The following is a 17,006-nucleotide window of genomic DNA, read 5'->3' as shown; positions in this document are numbered from 1 at the left end:
CATTTATCGTGGCCAGAAAAATTATCGAGCTAATTTTAATTATCATGCGATTAATTGATTTATTGAATATCGCGACAGGCCTAAGGATCAGCAAGACTTGTTGTGAGTGGTGCTATGAGAGGAGATGTTCTCTAAAGAGCTGGGTCTTCAGGAGTTTATTGAAAATGGAGAAGGATGTCCCTGCCCTTGTAGGAACTGGCAGTGTGTTCCACCAGCGAGGAACAACAGATGAGAAAAGTTTGGTTTGGCCTGAGCGTACCGGTGGTAGAGCTAGACGTCATTCGTCTGAGGAGCGCAGCTGTCTGGTGGTAGTGTATGTCTGTATGAGGGCATTCAAGTAGGTGGGAGCAGAACCGGAGACTACTTTGTAGGCAAGGGTTAGAGCCTTGAATTTGATGCGGGCTGCCATAGGTAGCCAGTGTAGCTGGATGAGCAGCGGGGTAACATGTGCCCTTTTGGGTTGGTTGTAGACCAGGCGCGCCGCCGCGTTCTGGATCATCTGAAGGGGTTTCACTGCGCAGGCTGGGAGACCTGTCAGGAGGGCGTTGCAGTAGTCGAGTCGTGAGATGACTATCTCCTGAACCAGGAGTTGGGTAGCATCTTGAGTCAAGTAAGTCCTGATTTTCCGTATGTTGTAGAGTGCAAAACGGCATGACCGGGCGACTGAGGCAACATGATCTGAGAAGTTCAGTTGGTTGTCGAGAACAACTCCTAGATTTCTTGCAGTCCTGGTAGGTGAAACAGACAGGGAGTCAAATTTGATGTTGATGTCGTGGTGTATGGTAGGTTTAGCTGGGAGGACCAGCAGTTCAGTCTTTGAGAGGTTCAGCTGGAGGTGGTGTGCCTTCATCCATGTAGCTATGTCTGAGAGGCAGTCCGAGATCCGTGCTGAAACCAAGGGGTCATCAGGTGGAAAGGACAGATAGAGCTGTGTGTCGTCTGCATAGCAGTGGTATGAGAAGCCATGCGAACGGATAATCTGTCCCAAGGAGGTAGTGTAGATAGCAAAGAGAAGGGGGCCCAGCACTGAGCCCTGGGGGACCCCTGTGGTGAGATGGTGAGATGCAGATAGTTGACCAAGCCATGATACGTTAAACGAGCGTCCTGTGAGGTAGGATTCAAACCAGGAGAGAGCAGAACCGGAGATTCCCATGTTAGCGAGTATAGAGAGAAGGATGCGGTGATTAACCGTGTCAAAGGCAGCCGATAAGTCAAGCAGAATGAGTACTGATGACCGAGCGGTTGCCCTGGCTTCTTTTAAGGCTTCTGTTACAGATAGCAGAGCCGTTTCGGTAGAGTGGCCGCTTTTGACTCCAGACTGATTTGGATCCAGAAGGTTGTTCTGTGAAAGGAAGTCAGAGACCTGTTTGGAGACTGCTCGTTCAATGCCTTTGGATAGGAAAGGCAGGAGTGAGACAGGGCGGTAGTTCTCGACTTGAGCAGGGTTGAGAGAAGGTTTCTTAAGTAACGGTGTTACCCGGGCCATTTTGAACGCTGTTGGAAATGTGCCGGAGGTTAGCGAGGCATTGATCACATGTGTGATAGCTGGTGCGATGGTCGGGCTGATGGACTGAAGTAGGCTCGTAGGTATAGGGTCCAGCGAGCATGTGGTAGGACGGCTGCATGTCAGGAGTCTAGATACTTCACTCTCGGAGAGAGGCGCGAATGCTGAAAAAGATGTTCCAGCAGCCCCTAGAGGTTGTAGGAGTGCGGTATCCGAGTCGGATGCGTTGTGTGGGCATGTAGAGAATTGACTGCTGATTGCCGCCACTTTGTTTGTAAAAAATGAGGCGAGGGTGTCTGCAGTAAGGCTGGATGGAGGAGGAGGCAGCTGAGGGTTGAGTAGCGATTTGAAGGTTGAGAAAAGCTTTCGAGTGTCTGTAGCGCTATTGATTTTGTCATTGTAGAAAGCCGTCTTAGCAGCAGTGATGCTGGCTGAGAAGGAGGTCAGGAGTGTTGATAGTTTTTGAGGTCATCAGTTAGTTTGGATTTGTGCCATTTCCTCTCCGCGGCTCTGAGTTTGGTGCGCTGCGACCGGAGGGTATCATTTAGCCATGGATGAGAGTGTTTGGATCGAGCTGGCCTTGTGGTAAGAGGGCACAGCTCGTCTAGACACGAGCTCAGTGTGGAGCAGAGCAAGTCTGTGGCCTCATTAACCTCCAGAGAGGAGAAGGTGTTGAGTGGAGGTAGACCAGAGGCAACCACAGAGAAAAAGTGCGTTGGAGACAGGTTCCGGATGTTGCGGCGGAACGTGACCATCGGCTGAGGAGCCGGAGGCTGTTCTGTCAGGCTGACGTTGAACTGGATGAAGAAGTGGTCAGAAAGATGGAGAGGCGTCACCATGAGGGTGTTTGTGCTGCAGTTCCGAGTGAGGATCAAGTCAAGCTCTTTGCCAGCTTTGTGAGTAGGTGGGCTTTGAACCAGTTTGAGGTCAAAGGAGTGGATCAGGGCCAAAAAGTCCGTGGAGCCTGGGGCATCTAAGTGGATGTTCATATCGCCGAGAACGAGAAGCGGACAGTCATGCTCAGGGATGGAGGACAGCAGAATGTCAAGTTCGTCCGTAAAGTCGCCTAGTTGGCCTGGAGGGCGGTAGATGACCAGCACGTAGAGTTTTGCTGGGGCAATCACTGTGATGGCATGGAATTCGATTGAGACGTATTTGTTTGAAGGCAGTAGCGGGGTGAATTTCCATTTGTTGGAGATCAGCAGGCCCGTCCCACCTCCTCGTCCAGATGGGCGAGGGGTGTGGGAGAGGGTAAAGTTAGTTGAGAGTGCAGCCGGGATGGCAGGGTTCTCCGGTTTGATCCAAGTCTCAGTGAGAGCAAGGAGTTCCAACGAAAGGTTGTTGACTGCGGATTGACAGTTCCACAAGCCCATGGAGAAGGAGGTTTCTGTTGGTGAGGGCCGTTTAAGTTGCTGGAGGTTAAGCAGGTTTCTGCCCCTTTTGGCATGATGCCGTTTTCTGCGATGGCCGGTGATAACAGATATGGCGGAGTGGCACATTTTTCTCGGCGCCTGTGCTCGGTGAACTTGCACAGGTAAACTTGCTCGTCTTGATCGCGTCCGTCTAAAACGAGTACGGCTGCAACGAGGGCTGACACTTACGCTGCCGCTTCGGCAACAGCCTCTATTGTTATGCTGACAGGAATTGCATGCAGCTGTCCTCGTGTCTCACTAATGATGAATCAGCGTAGACCACCCTCTGACGTTCGCACAGCTTAGATTGTTCAAAAGGGTGTTAATTACTGTCAACTGAAAGTCCGCTCGCTCACACCGACCGAAACTCGCAGTTTCAAGTAGCCTCCTACCTCAGCTGTTCCCAAACGCCCAGAGTCCAATTCTAAACAATTGGAGAGGATTGGCCAGTAGTAGCCTATGTGTTCTTCCTTTCTCTCTCCCAACTCACTGCAGTTGTTGTTATTCACTGGGGCACGTGCCTTAGTAAAAGTCTCCAGTGCCCCAGTAAAATTCTAGCGCTGCTCTCGCTGGAAACGGCATTCATGAGCGCATCTCCGTGCCTGCTTAAGGGCCCGTCCCAATACCTCCCCTACCCCTAGATTTTTGCCCTAACCCTCGTTTTTGCGCGTACACGTGTAGGGCTAGGGTGTCCCATTACTATAGGGAGCAAGGGGAAGTGCTATTTTGCCCTTAAAATCAACCCTCAAAACATAGCCAGGACCGATGCAGGCTTAAAACGAAGTGGGAGATGAAATTACCCTGGATACCGTGCGAGCTCAGCGAGCCGGCCAAATTTTTCATATATTTTCGCAAATAAGCATATTAAAATTTCGGAATATGTTGGAATATGTTAGCTGGATGCACATCTGATGGACTGTTGAGTTTTGAACACTAATGTTAGAAAATATCTCACGAAGCTCTCTGACGATGTTCATGATATCTGCTGAGTGCTTTGAGAGAGTCTGCCCATCAAATAACGTTATATATCTGATCTGGGTAGTTTCGTCAATATTTAAGGTGGGTGTTCTGGCGTTCACATGAACACGAATATCTTTGTTGATTAACTAGACGTAGATAAACCAGCACAGCCCACACAACAACGACCGCTGGAATGGGCATGTTCCTGAATGAAAATAGTAGCAGGCTACTACCGGTAGACACGTCGGCGCTGCGCGTGACGTAGGTGAGCACGTTCGCTACGCTAATTTGCATTTAGTGGTGTCCCAATTTATAGGGAAAGATCTTCACCTCCACTTCCCTTGTCGAGGGGGCTTTAATGTTGAGGGCAATCAAAACCAAGTGGAAGTTTTAAGGGGGGAGAAATGGGACGGGCCCTTAGTCGTGACTTGAGCATGTCACTTACCAGCCAATAAAAATAAAAAAAGGAAAAAAAGAAAGGGGCCATAATAGCCAATCAGAAAATAGCACCTCTGTAGCTGGGTAAGATTGAACCCAACAACCAATGAAAATCGTTCACATGATTCTTCCGAGTGTTTCGTTGTATTGTGGAAACTGCTGGAGCTCATCACATCACTTTGAGCGCAGAGTAAGTCGTCCCGTTTTAATGTTACAACAAATTCACAGCTTGTTTGACAGAAAAAATGACAAGTTGATCGCTGTTAGAGAATGTTGCCCACATAATTAGCATCTGTTTTTCAATGCTTAGCGTCATTGTAGCCTACATTTAGCAACAGTTTACCAGCATGTGCTCTCTCCCTCACACACACACTCACACCATGCGTAGGCTGCATGCACACATGCGGAGTATTAATAATGATTTACGTATACTGTAGAGAGAGTCCTGTTTGTGAAGCTGTCCTACTGTAAAACTAAACATAGCCTTCTGATAAACTATTCAGAGATGGACATTAGAATTTTTTTTCCTGAACAGAGGGAGAGGAACAGTGAGGAGAGATGAGGAGGACGAGGGAGGTATGATAATTGCCCACATTAACGATAACATTAACATTTATGTTGGTAGCCAGTGCTGTGATTTGATCAATGGTTTAATGGCAAACTTAAATAAGTTTGCTGCATTTGCAAATGTAGCCTATAATAATCTACACAGAATCACCCTGATTCTGTGCAGATTATTATAGGCTACATTTGGAAATTATCACCAAAAGTCAGTATGAAGGCTTTAGTAGGCTATTTAAGCTACAAAGAACTGCAGTATTGCCAGGATGACTATAGGACCCTTGCCTGGGAGGGTATATCAATTTTGACTAAAAATAAGCTTCCCTTGTGTTAGTAGGAAAGCCTATTAAATGCATGCAGTGAGTATAGGCCTACTTATGCCTATGTTTTTGAATGTTGCTGGATAGTGGCTGCTACAGTTGAGGGAGAGTGCTGGTCCTACAGTATGACAGTGACAACTAGATGTACCGCATAGCGGTACAAAATATGACCGCCGCTCAGTCCTGTACATCCGTTCCGCGAAAATAAATCACACTTCATTTTGTCTCCATATTTTACTCCATCCCCCACTCTTGAAACTTTTGTGTATGCTTGTTTGGCATGCCTGAGTGTGTGTGTGCGGCTGCACAGAAAGTAGCCTACTGGTGCTGAAAAGGTGAATTGTAGAATAGCCAAAGAAGACGTAGCATTGTTATAAAACCTTTAAAATCTCTAAACAATCACAAGTAGGGCAGTTCATCACAGTTCATCCATTGCAACTTGTGATGAAAGGTCACTTACACCTGTAGGCTACATTGTATTTGGGAAAAGCAAAAGGTATCAGCATAATGTTATTTATTTATTTATTTATTTATTTATTTATTTATTTACAAAAACATCTCTGTCAGTTCCATGCCGTTTTCAACAGCTATCAAAAACAAAGGTCATTTTTGGATGGATGGATTTTTTGTGAATGTTTCTTCTTCTACATAAGATTTTAGTCATCTTTAATTCATGTAATATTGTCAATGCACAAATTAAGTAACAGTAGTCTGAAACGTTATTGTTAATGCACAAATTAAGTAACTGTAGTCTGAAACGAAATGCTGTTTCACATCGAACCAGTGGTGCAAATAACTGACATGTCCAAATGGGCCTTGATGAAATGCGTCGCTACTGTTCATACACATTTTAACTGGCCAAAGTTGAAGAGCTGTTGTCCGATATTGTTCGTGCAAATATAGGCTGATTCATGTTCCCTTGCATTGTGTAACTGAGGTCCATGGCTAGTCTGGCTTTCACCAGACCAAGCTCAATCTTTCAAGAAATCAAAAAATAAATAGCGGGCAGATCAGGCTGGGTTCACCCAGCCTAGTCCATAGGCACCCGATATTGTTTAATTTTCCGATTGAGATATCCACGCTCTGGCTAATCTAAATGCAAAAATGCATCAGGGAGTTATGACAAAACTGTAACTAACAAACTAGATCCTAATAGAAAGCTGTTAGCTTCCCTAAGCTACAGGTAGGCCTATTTACAACATAGGCTAAATTGTCAATAGGCTATGCTGGCAACACAAATAAAATCTCCTTTGGAAACCAATGGCTTACGCCTTACAGTATCAAGCGGACTTAAACTGCCATATCGTGGCGAAAAGTTGTAATAAAATTCACGCAGCTCCATGAGTCAAGGAAAGCGCGAATGAAGTAGCCACTTCTAAATGGGACCCCAATACACTACACAGTAGCTTAAGGTGTGTTGTTGCTAAAGCAGCCATAATGAAATGAAGGTGTCATTGTTTGGATACTTCACACACACGTGCTTTTTAATTTCACAGACTACAACTACCAAGCTGGAATCAAAGCACATCGATTCCCCTCTCACACCCTGCACGCACAACAAAATAAACAGGCGTCTCAGTCTCACGCATGTATAGGCAAAACTGTATCAGACCGGTGTAACGTTGGTAAATCTTCCATTGCACAGAATGATTTTTGTAGCACGTGCAACAAATGACAGTCGAAAGATACAATTACAGTGCTGCTATCAATTTGCTTGGTATAACTGCATTTATAGTTTTCTACAGATGCAATCAATCAAATTGGCCTCCATCACTCAACCAAGCTAACGGTAACATTACCTAGGTCCTTATTGATATTATAAGATTAACGTACCTGCAGTAAAAACCAAGCATGTCCGATAAACATCCTCAGATTTATTTCGGCTTCAAGAAGAAATGGGAATTACATTTCATGTGAACATTGTCCTATCCTTATTAGACGTTCTCTGTGGTAAACAGTCCTTGTAGGAAGCGTCCATTGTTTTTCCAAAACACTTTTAACTTCCAACAAAATTACGTCTCACTGCATCGATGCGCCATCTAGTGGACAAACGACTACTTATCGCCAATACTGGAAATGCAGCCATGATGATGATGATGAATATTTATTTTGGCTTTCTTTTAATCCTACTGAATTTGTAATTATGTATCGGCCGTTCTAATACCGATAATATGTGGGTGCCTGTGTGTGTGTGCATGTGTATATGTGTGCACCGCCATCTACAGGCCAATGAGTGTACAGTCACTAAATGTACACAAAACCTAATTTTTTTAGACCCCCCCATGGATGAAATTCTACAAAACTTGGCATACCCCAGAGAATGCCAGGTCAATCATACACATAAAATTTGGTGCAGTTCTGAACATCTTAACTGAAGATAGGGGCGATTAAAGCAGAATAATATTATTGCATTTTCATTTTTTACCGGGGGGGTGCAAATCACAAATGAGTGATTATGGGCCAGGTTGATGTGGGCCCTTGAGACCAACATACCATACCATAAAAGATTCTTCATCCTCAGTGCCACGGTTCAGGTAGTTATTTAGGAAAAACTGCTTTTTTTGCGGTTCAGGGGGCCCAGCGCGGGGAGGGAGTGGCCCCCGGGGACGAAACAAATTTTTCCCATAAAAGTCTAGTGGGGCTACATACCCACCAAATTTCATGTGCCCCGGTGGTTTGGTGTCCTGGGTATCGTTGACCAAAAATTCAGGAAGTAGATGACGGGGGGGGGGGGGGGGGAACAAAAAAAACTCTACCAATCCCTTATATGACCGCTTCGCTAGCTACGCTAGCGGCGGTCATAATAATAATAAATACAATAATAATAATAGTAATAAAATGTTAATAGGTAAGTAAGGGAGATAACAAACTTAAAAACTCAAAGATAACAACAGATGGCCCTTGTAATAATACTAATGAACATAAAAATAAAATAAAATAAATAATTGGGGGAGAGGTGAAGGGGTCAGGGAGTGTTAAAAGCTAGGGAGAAGAGGTCTTTAGGTTGGATTTAAAGCTACTAATATAGTGGGCAGATTTGACATCATCAGGAAGGCTATTCCAGAGTTGGGGAGCATAGACAGAGAAAGCTCTGTCACCTTTAGATTTAAGGAAAGCAGAAGGAACACAAAGAAGACACTGGGAAGATGATCGAAGAAGTCTAGGAGGACAGTAGGGATTTAAAAGATCACAGAGATATTGGGATGCTAAGCCATTTAAAGCTTTGTAGACAAAAAGCAGAATTTTAAAATTAATTCTGTGTTCCACAGGAAGCCAGTGCAGTTTAGCCAACACTGGTGATATGTGGTCATGTTTCTTAGATCTAGTTAACAATCTGGCTGCAGCATTTTGGACCAGCTGGAGTCTATTTAGGGTAGATTTAGTTAGACATACATACAATGAGTTGCAGTAATCAAGCCTTGAAGAGATGCAAGTATAAGGATTTCTAAATCACTGTAAGAGAGAAAAGACTTAAGCTTAGCTGGAAAAAGCTTCCCTTGACAACACTATTGACTTGCTTATTAAAAGTCAAAGTGGAGTCTAGGAAAACACCTAGGTTCTTAACAACGCTGTTAACAGACAGAAGAGCCTTGGTTACAATGTTGACAGTGTTTGGTAAACTAAGATAACATTGTGTATGTGGGCAATAAACACTCTGCTCACATCAGTTCCAGTACATTTCCTTCTACATACGTACAGTATGATGTACGAGATCACATATGTTAACACTTTGTGTCTTTGAGTGCTTTCTTAAACGATTGCTTTCTGTGGTGGTAAATTATTTCCACATTTCCCCAGGTGGACAGGGCCAAAGATACTTAAAATTGAAAACCTGTGTCAGACTTGAGCCATATGAGAATGCCTGTCTGTCAGATTTGCAATGGAATTATACTTTACTGTTACTTGTGCATTTCTGCACAGTGAAATTCATACGTTTGTACATTATACTCAAGGGACCAAGTGCAACACTGCTTACTCCCTGCCAGTTTACACTGATGAATCTGTCAGTAAGACCTTCATCAGAGTCTGATGAAGAGAATCTGTCAAGGTGTGTAGCCGCCCCGCTACCTAAAGTGTAAAAATAGTAAGTTATAAGTATAATTGAATGATAAAGTTGCTCTAGTTGTGATGGCACAGGTGGACATGGTAGTGGTTGGTGACTGTTTAGCAGTCTCATAGCCTGGGAGAATAGTTGAGTCTGGATGTGTCTGCAGCCACTTTGGTACTGCTTGCCAGGACGACAAAGAATTTGTTGGTGGGATGAGTGGGGTCACTAATGACATTCTTAGCCCATTTGAGAATCCTCTTTTCACAGATGTCCTGATGGGAGATCTGCCCCGTGTAACTAGGTAGACTTCTGCGTTGTGTTGTGCGGGATACTGCTGAAGTTTTATTCTGCACACACGCACAGCAAAGCATACAGTACAGGGTGAGTTCGCCAATAGCTCCTCTCTCCATAAAGATATTAGACAGCCAAAATAAAAATGCATGTAAAGTGAAGAATAATAACAAAACATACCTGCACACACGCACAGCAAAGCATACAGTACAGGGTGAGTTCGCCAATAGCTCCTGAAAAAGTTCACACGTATAACTATATTGCAGGTGCTAATGTGCTATCCCAGCTACCTAGCTAAACTACTGTACATCGCTGTAGGGCTATTTTTGGCATGTGGCTAGACGGAGGTATACATGTAAACAATGCATTTAAAAAGTAAATTCACAAAAATAACTCACAAATAATATCTATAAACTGAATACAAACAATATAAAGTGAAGCAATCTTATGGAGGACAATATATAATAGAAATATTTATAAGATTGCTTATGAGGCTGCAATCAGTCAACCTACCTCTCTCCATAAAGATATTAAACAGGAAAGAGGAAGGGGGGAGACAGGGGGTCAAGACCAAGGGGGAGAGGAGGGGCTACTAGAGACCCTCAATACCAGTTGTGATGTAGGGATCTATTTCATTATGCTCACTTATACTACAAGGGATCTATGTCTAGCGCATGGGAAGTGATCTGTATCATTACGCGGAGTCGAGCCAAGTGCAAGTGTTGTATGTATTCTGAGTTCAGTAAACCAGTAAAATAAATATCTCTTCCACGTTTTCATTAACTTCACATGGTGTCAGAAGTCAACAATGGCGAAATTCCGTCCTCCTGAAAGCTTCGACTTTAGCCACCCTGAACGTTGGCCGGAATGGAAACAACGTTTTACCCGCTACAGGATCGCGGTAAAGTTAAACAAAGAAGATGAAGACGTACAGGTCTGTACTGTGATTTATGCACTTGGGAAAGAAGCGGAGCAGATATACAAGACGTTCGTTTTCGGAGAAAATGAAGACGAGACGTATGAAAAGGTGATGGAAAAGTCTGATAACTATTTCGTGCCTAAAGTCAATGTAATCCATGAGTGTGCACGATTCTACGATCTACGCTCACAGAAGCCAGGAGAAACGGCAGAGGAATACATCCGTAGTCTTCATGAGCTAGCTGATACATGTGACTTTGGACTTCCAAAGATGGAAATATCCGCGACAGACTTGTGATTGGAATTATAGACAAGAAACTGTCAGAAAAACTGCAGTTAATTTGACACTCATTAGAGCAGTAGAGCTTGTGCGGCAATCTGAGCAAGTGAAGGAGCACATTAGTGAGCAAGCTAGCAGTGGCGCTCAGCTAAATGAAGTAGCTCAAAGACGTCAACGGCAACACCACGCAGACAAAGGAAGACCCAAGAGTGGCCGAAACACACGAAACTTCAGTTACAAACAACACCAGACAGAAAATACAAGTGAGTGGAAATGTAAGAGATGTGGCAGAAGCCATGGAAAACATGATTGTCCAGCAAAGAATGCAGAATGCAGAAAATGCAATAAAAGAGGACATTTTGCTGTAGTATGCCGTACTCGCGAAGTGAACGATGTAAGTGCACCACAAGAGGGCGCCACCTTAACACACTTCCTTGGGGAAACCAGGCAGGTGACCGGGGAGAAAAATGCATGGAATGTTTCACTGCTGATACAAGGCTCAGAGGTAGAATTTAAAATTGATACAGGCGCTGATATCAGTGTAATTTCAGAAAATACTTTTTGTAGCCTAAAATTCAAACCTAAGCTAAAAAATGGGAATGCAAGAGAAATGTGAAGCTACATTGCAAAGGACAGTTCACAGCCACAACTACTGTAAAGGACAAGCAGTTCAGAATGATGTTGTTTGTTGTGGCTGGACCTACCATGAATAACCTCCTTGGACGTGAAGCATCAGTGGGTGGGTTTAGTCAAAAGACTGGAAGAACTCAAGTCATCAGCTTCAACAGAGGTAGGCTTACTGAAGATAAAGCCAATACAGATTCGCTTGAAGGATGATGCTGTTCCATACAGCGTATCAACAGCCAGGCGCATTTCTGTGCCCATGCTCTCGAAAGTAAAGCTTGAACTAGGGAGAATGGTTCAGTGTGCTGTAATCGAAGAGATAAAAGAACCAACAGAGTGGTGTGCGCCCATGGTGGCAGTCCCTAAGAAGAATGGCCGATTAGGATATGCGTGGACCTCAAACAGCTGAATAAAGCAGTAAAGAGAGAAAAGTATGTGCTCCCCATAATTGATATCCTGCCAAAATTAGCACAGGCCAGAGTCTTTTCACTCCTCGATGCGGCTAGCAGGTTTTGGCAGCTGCCCTTGGATGAAGATTGTGCGAAGTTAACAACTTTCATAACGCCTTTTGGCCGATATTTCTTCCGTAGGCTTCCATTTGGCATTACTAGTGCCCCCAAAATATTTCAGAGAGAAATGTCAGACCTCTTGAGCCAGCAAGATGGAGTAGCAGTCTTCATGAACGACATTTTAATCTACGGAAACACCCCAGAGCTACACGAGCAAAGACTCCAGAGCACACTGCGTACCATTGAGGAGGCAGGATTGAAGCTGAATACTGAAAAGTGTCTACTGAGACAGAGCCAGCTTCGTTATCTGGGGCACGTGATTGACGGCGAGGGCATACGTCCAGATAGATCTAAGATTGAGGCCATTACTCTTCTAGAACGACCTGAGAACGTCACTGACCTGAGAAGAGTGCTGGGCATGGTCCACTACTTGGGCAGGTATGTTGCACATCTGTCCGAGGTAACAAGGCCACTGAATGAACTTCTGAGAAGGGACACTGAATGGACCTGGGGCCCAGCGCAGGAAGACGCATTTCGGAAAGTGAAGCGCCTAATCACAGAAGCACCTGTGCTGGCATTCTATGATGTTAACAGGACCACCATCGTGAGTGCGGATGCCAGCAGTTATGGCTTGGGTGGAGTCATCTTACAGGACCACGAGGGCATGCTGAAGCCGATCGCCTACTTCTCAAGAGTCTTAGCCGATGCAGAGAAACGATATGCCCAAATAGAGAACGAGTGTCTTGCAGCCGTGTGGGCATGCGAGAAGTTCTCAAGATTCCTATATGGCCTAGAAAATTTCACACTTCAAACTGATCACAAACCACTGGTCCCCACTAATCAATGCCAAAGACCTCGATTCAGTCCCACTGAGGTGCCAAAGACTGCTTATGCGAATGATGCGCTACAATCCAGTAGCAGTATACGTGTCTGGCAAAGACCTTATTGTAGCAGACGCCCTCTCAAGACACCCCCGGCCAGTTGTCACTGCTGAGGTCTGTGAGCTGATCCAGGATGTGGAGGCCTACGAGGATGCAGTCAGCAGTGCGTGGCCCATCTCATCCACCAAATTGGATGTCATGAAAATGGAGACTGCGAAGGATAGAGATATGGAACAGGTGAGCCACTACATCAGGAGCGGTTGGCCCAAGTATTCCTCCAACGTTTCACATGCTGTGAGGCCTTACTACAACGCGAGACAACACCTTTCCATCTCCCACGGATTAATCCTATACGGCGACAGAATTGTCATTCCCAACAGCATGCGTGCCGACATACTGCAAAAGATTCACAGTGGTCACCAGGGCATTGTGAAATGTCGAGAAAGGGCCCAGGTGGGGCCCACTAATATGGATGACTCGTCAGCAGCACAAGAAGAAGACACATCTGCGCCAGAGCAACCAACACCTGCGCAGGAAGTTCCGGCTGATAGAGACTGTCCACCCGATCCAAGTTCCAGTGACCACCCATCACCAGTAGAGGCCTTACAGTCCCCTGTGAAAACACACAGCGGCCGAGTTGTGAAGCCTCCTGAGCGATATAAAGACTATGTGTAGAGACTATTAACCGAGCCTTCACAGGATTGAAATAGCCTCCAGACCTTTGTAATTAGGGTTGGGCACCGAAACAGGGTTCTAATATGGCACCGGTGCCGACGCAAACGGTAGCAGGCGCGTAGCAAGCGTGGGGGATGTGGGTGTTATAACGTACACACTTTTGCTGGAACATGATTCTATCCCCCACACTTTTTGTCAGATTAAAATGAAAGTAAAATATGGAAATAAACGCTCCCGTAAAGAGTTGGAACCGTATCTACCATAACGCACACACAAAGAGACACACATAGGTCTGTTGATTTGATTGAATGGTCATCCAGCCAATCACATCAAGTTAGCCAGTGAAGAACCAGAGCCGCTCTGATCAAATTCAAAGTGTGCATCTTTCAAGGTGCTGCTACTTGGGTCGGCATTATAACGTCTGCAGTGAGCAGATTTCAGGTAGAATTGAAATGATAATTGTTAGGCTACTGCATTATGCTAATTTAGTAAACCAAAATTCACTGTCTGACTGACAGTTTTTGTCACAATGTATGCAGAGAGTCAAAGTGAAAGCGGGGGTGCGCGCACCAAGGCACTTGTTGTTTGTGCAGAAAGACCTTTGGCTACTGTTCTCTGAGCATTATGCTTTCTCTGTCTATGATCTGCAGCTTTTCTCAAACTATGGGCCTCCTCAACGATTAACCTACTGGTCCACGAAGCCTGCGAAATTAAGTTATGCCCGGTGCTTCACACGTCTGATCTGATTTCACTGTCAATGTGTGTCGTAGTGCTACATCTACTGGAGATCTTAATGTCTTAAATACGATCGCGTTCCGTTTAGAACATCTTATTTTGATACAAACGGAGGCGTCAAGACACATTTGCGTTCTACATCTGAGAACTAAGATTTCCAGCATGTAGGCTATAACTCAAATAGAACGCTTATGAGCGCTCATGCAATGTGTGTGTCCCTGCAGCAAGTGAAACTGGAGGTAACGTGGGCTAGAAGCAACAATAGTTTAAACAACAACGTGGCTTCCTGTAACTAGCCTATTAATGGAAAAAGCATAGAAACTGCTAATCATAATTTTTAAATTGACATTAATTAAGCTCGCTATATGCAACACAATTTATTTATATTCCCTTTGCATATGTTTGGGTAGACTTCAAACGTTTTTGAATTTGAGCTTACAGTTCTGTCACTATTCTGTCCTTTACATGTATTTAGGTATTAGTGATACCTCGAAATTAGGCTGCTGTCTGTTAGGGCAATTTATTGTAGCCTGCTAACCCATATGCACAAAACATAATTTCTAAAATGATTTCTTGATTTATAACATGAGATACAGTATGTCTCCATGTAGGGTAGTGTCAAATAGTGAAGTGATAGGTAGATCATGTAGGCCTACGTGTCACATGAGTCACACATATGAGGGGCGCTGGTTATTCTGTCCCTCCCAAACTGCATTAAAATGGTGTGTTTAGCAATCAGAATTAAAAAAAATTCGGGGTAGAAACTGCCGGACACCAATATAGTCCGCACCCTTCTCAGAAAATACTTACAACGTCCCTGTAGGGAGTTATTTATAATTTGGCAAGATTGTTTCATTTTCCTATCCCACAACCCCCACACTTTTAAAAAGCTTGATACGCCCCTGAACGGTAGTAACTACATCGAATAACAACGTGGATTTCGGTGCCTCATTTCGGTGCCACTTAAATCTCACGTTTTTTTTTTTTTTTTTTTAAATACGAGGCATCACTACACGTCATGCACCATCTCTAACGTCTTGCTCTGATAGCAACACATCCAGATACAGTTAGCTAACATAAACACTAGATGTATAAGCTTAAAGCAGAGGGGTGCACCAGGATAGTGGACAGTGTTTGACAGATTGCACGGCCCCATGCCAAGTAGGCTAGCCAATATCACGAGCTCCTGTCAAAATCTAGCAGTAGGCCTAACTACACACAAGCAAAAGGTTATGAAACAACATCAACAGTATACTTTACACAATAATCTTGCTAATGTGCTAACTGGCATTTATTTGAAATGTTATCAGCAAAGTTGTAATGTGAAAACTTTATTTCACGGTGTGTTCCGAACAACATAATGACATGACATTAATCTTTCATGTGCATGAGGCCCATATAGCATCACAATGAATAGGAGTCGATTGCCGAGTGTGGAGTAACACGATCTGGAAATTCACAATTTCATCGCCGTTTAAAAAAAAAAAAAAAAACATAGTCCAGTATTTCTTTCAAAATTGAAATGAAGTTGTATGCAACAGCAAACCCTATCTTACTAACAGGTTGGAATTTTGAAATGTCACGTGACGTGATGTCGTGCAACGACGTGATGCAATCGACTCCTACGGACTTTCCCCTAAAGATGCCAGCTGCAGCAGCAACATTTCCGGAAAGGTACTGGCTTGATGAAATTCATTCTGGACTCTATCCGACCACATAAAGACCTCGGGATACTTCGGTTTGGCTTTAGGGACCCTCTACTCACTACCACGTAAGTGTAATGTTGTTTGGAACTGTAGAAGAGGTATAATAATAGCGTTTTGTAGTGGCGAAATGACATGCCCTGGTCACTTCCAGGCTAACGAGTTTTGACTAAAACGGTAAAATCGAACTTTCTCAAAACACATCCGAATGACATGATTTTGATGTCAACTCAACGTATGTACTCCCAATCATCCGTAAATTGATCTAAAGTGCATTTTACTCCGGATAATTCCTTTAAGATCCGGAATAAATGTAATGTCTGAAATCTGGAATTTTTTTTTCAGGTAGGCTACAGAACTCCAAAAAGAGGCGATAAATCTACTTAAGTCTCAAACAACACAAAACAATGTGGTATTAAAGGAGAAGTGACACATTTGTTTCTGCCACCAGCCATTCAGACCTGTGTTGCTGTTAATATCTCCATGCCTTCAGCAGAAGCCTACTAGGAAGTGTCTGTGGCAGTCTTAAGGTTTCATCAGATCAGGATGATCATAGGGTCAAAATAATAGCACCCAAAGAGAATCGTTGATAACAGCACAAGCAACATAAATTAAAAACTCTTTGGCAGCTCTCGATTAATGTGATAAAAAAACACATTATGTATATGTATAATAATGTAAATAATGTATATTGGAATTTACTATGCAACAACATGTAATAACAACATGTAAACATAAACACTTTAGAATAATGCATCAAATATCTGGGGTGAAATTATATATTTTACTGAGCATTGTTGAAACAATATAAGTATTGAAATATGTATCCATCATTTTCATTACACTGTTATTCTGAGACCTCAACCAAAACCCTAAATGCCATACTCCATTTTAACTTACTGAAATGATTCTATAATTATTTTAAGATCCTGTTGGTACTTTCATCTTATCTTTTTTAATCCTAGCCAAATGGCTTGTCAAAGAGACTGGCATTACTTTCACTAAAATATTGAAGAACAAACAACCTTGTGTTAAACAACCATCCTCAACCACACACACACAGAGAGAGAGAGAGAGACAGAGACAGGAAAATCCATGGTTAATTAGAGGAGTTGGCTCTTAAGCCTGACGGTTTGACAAGAACATT

Source organism: Alosa pseudoharengus, unplaced genomic scaffold (assembly GCF_046254945.1).
Source record: "Alosa pseudoharengus isolate Yale_2024_CS ecotype anadromous, Long Island Sound unplaced genomic scaffold, YU_APseudo_1.1 YU_APseudo_1.1_scf_2, whole genome shotgun sequence".
Taxonomy (NCBI): Eukaryota; Metazoa; Chordata; class Actinopteri; order Clupeiformes; family Clupeidae; genus Alosa; species Alosa pseudoharengus.
The sequence above is the reverse complement of the archived record's forward strand: the minus strand, read 5'-3'. Positions refer to the sequence as shown.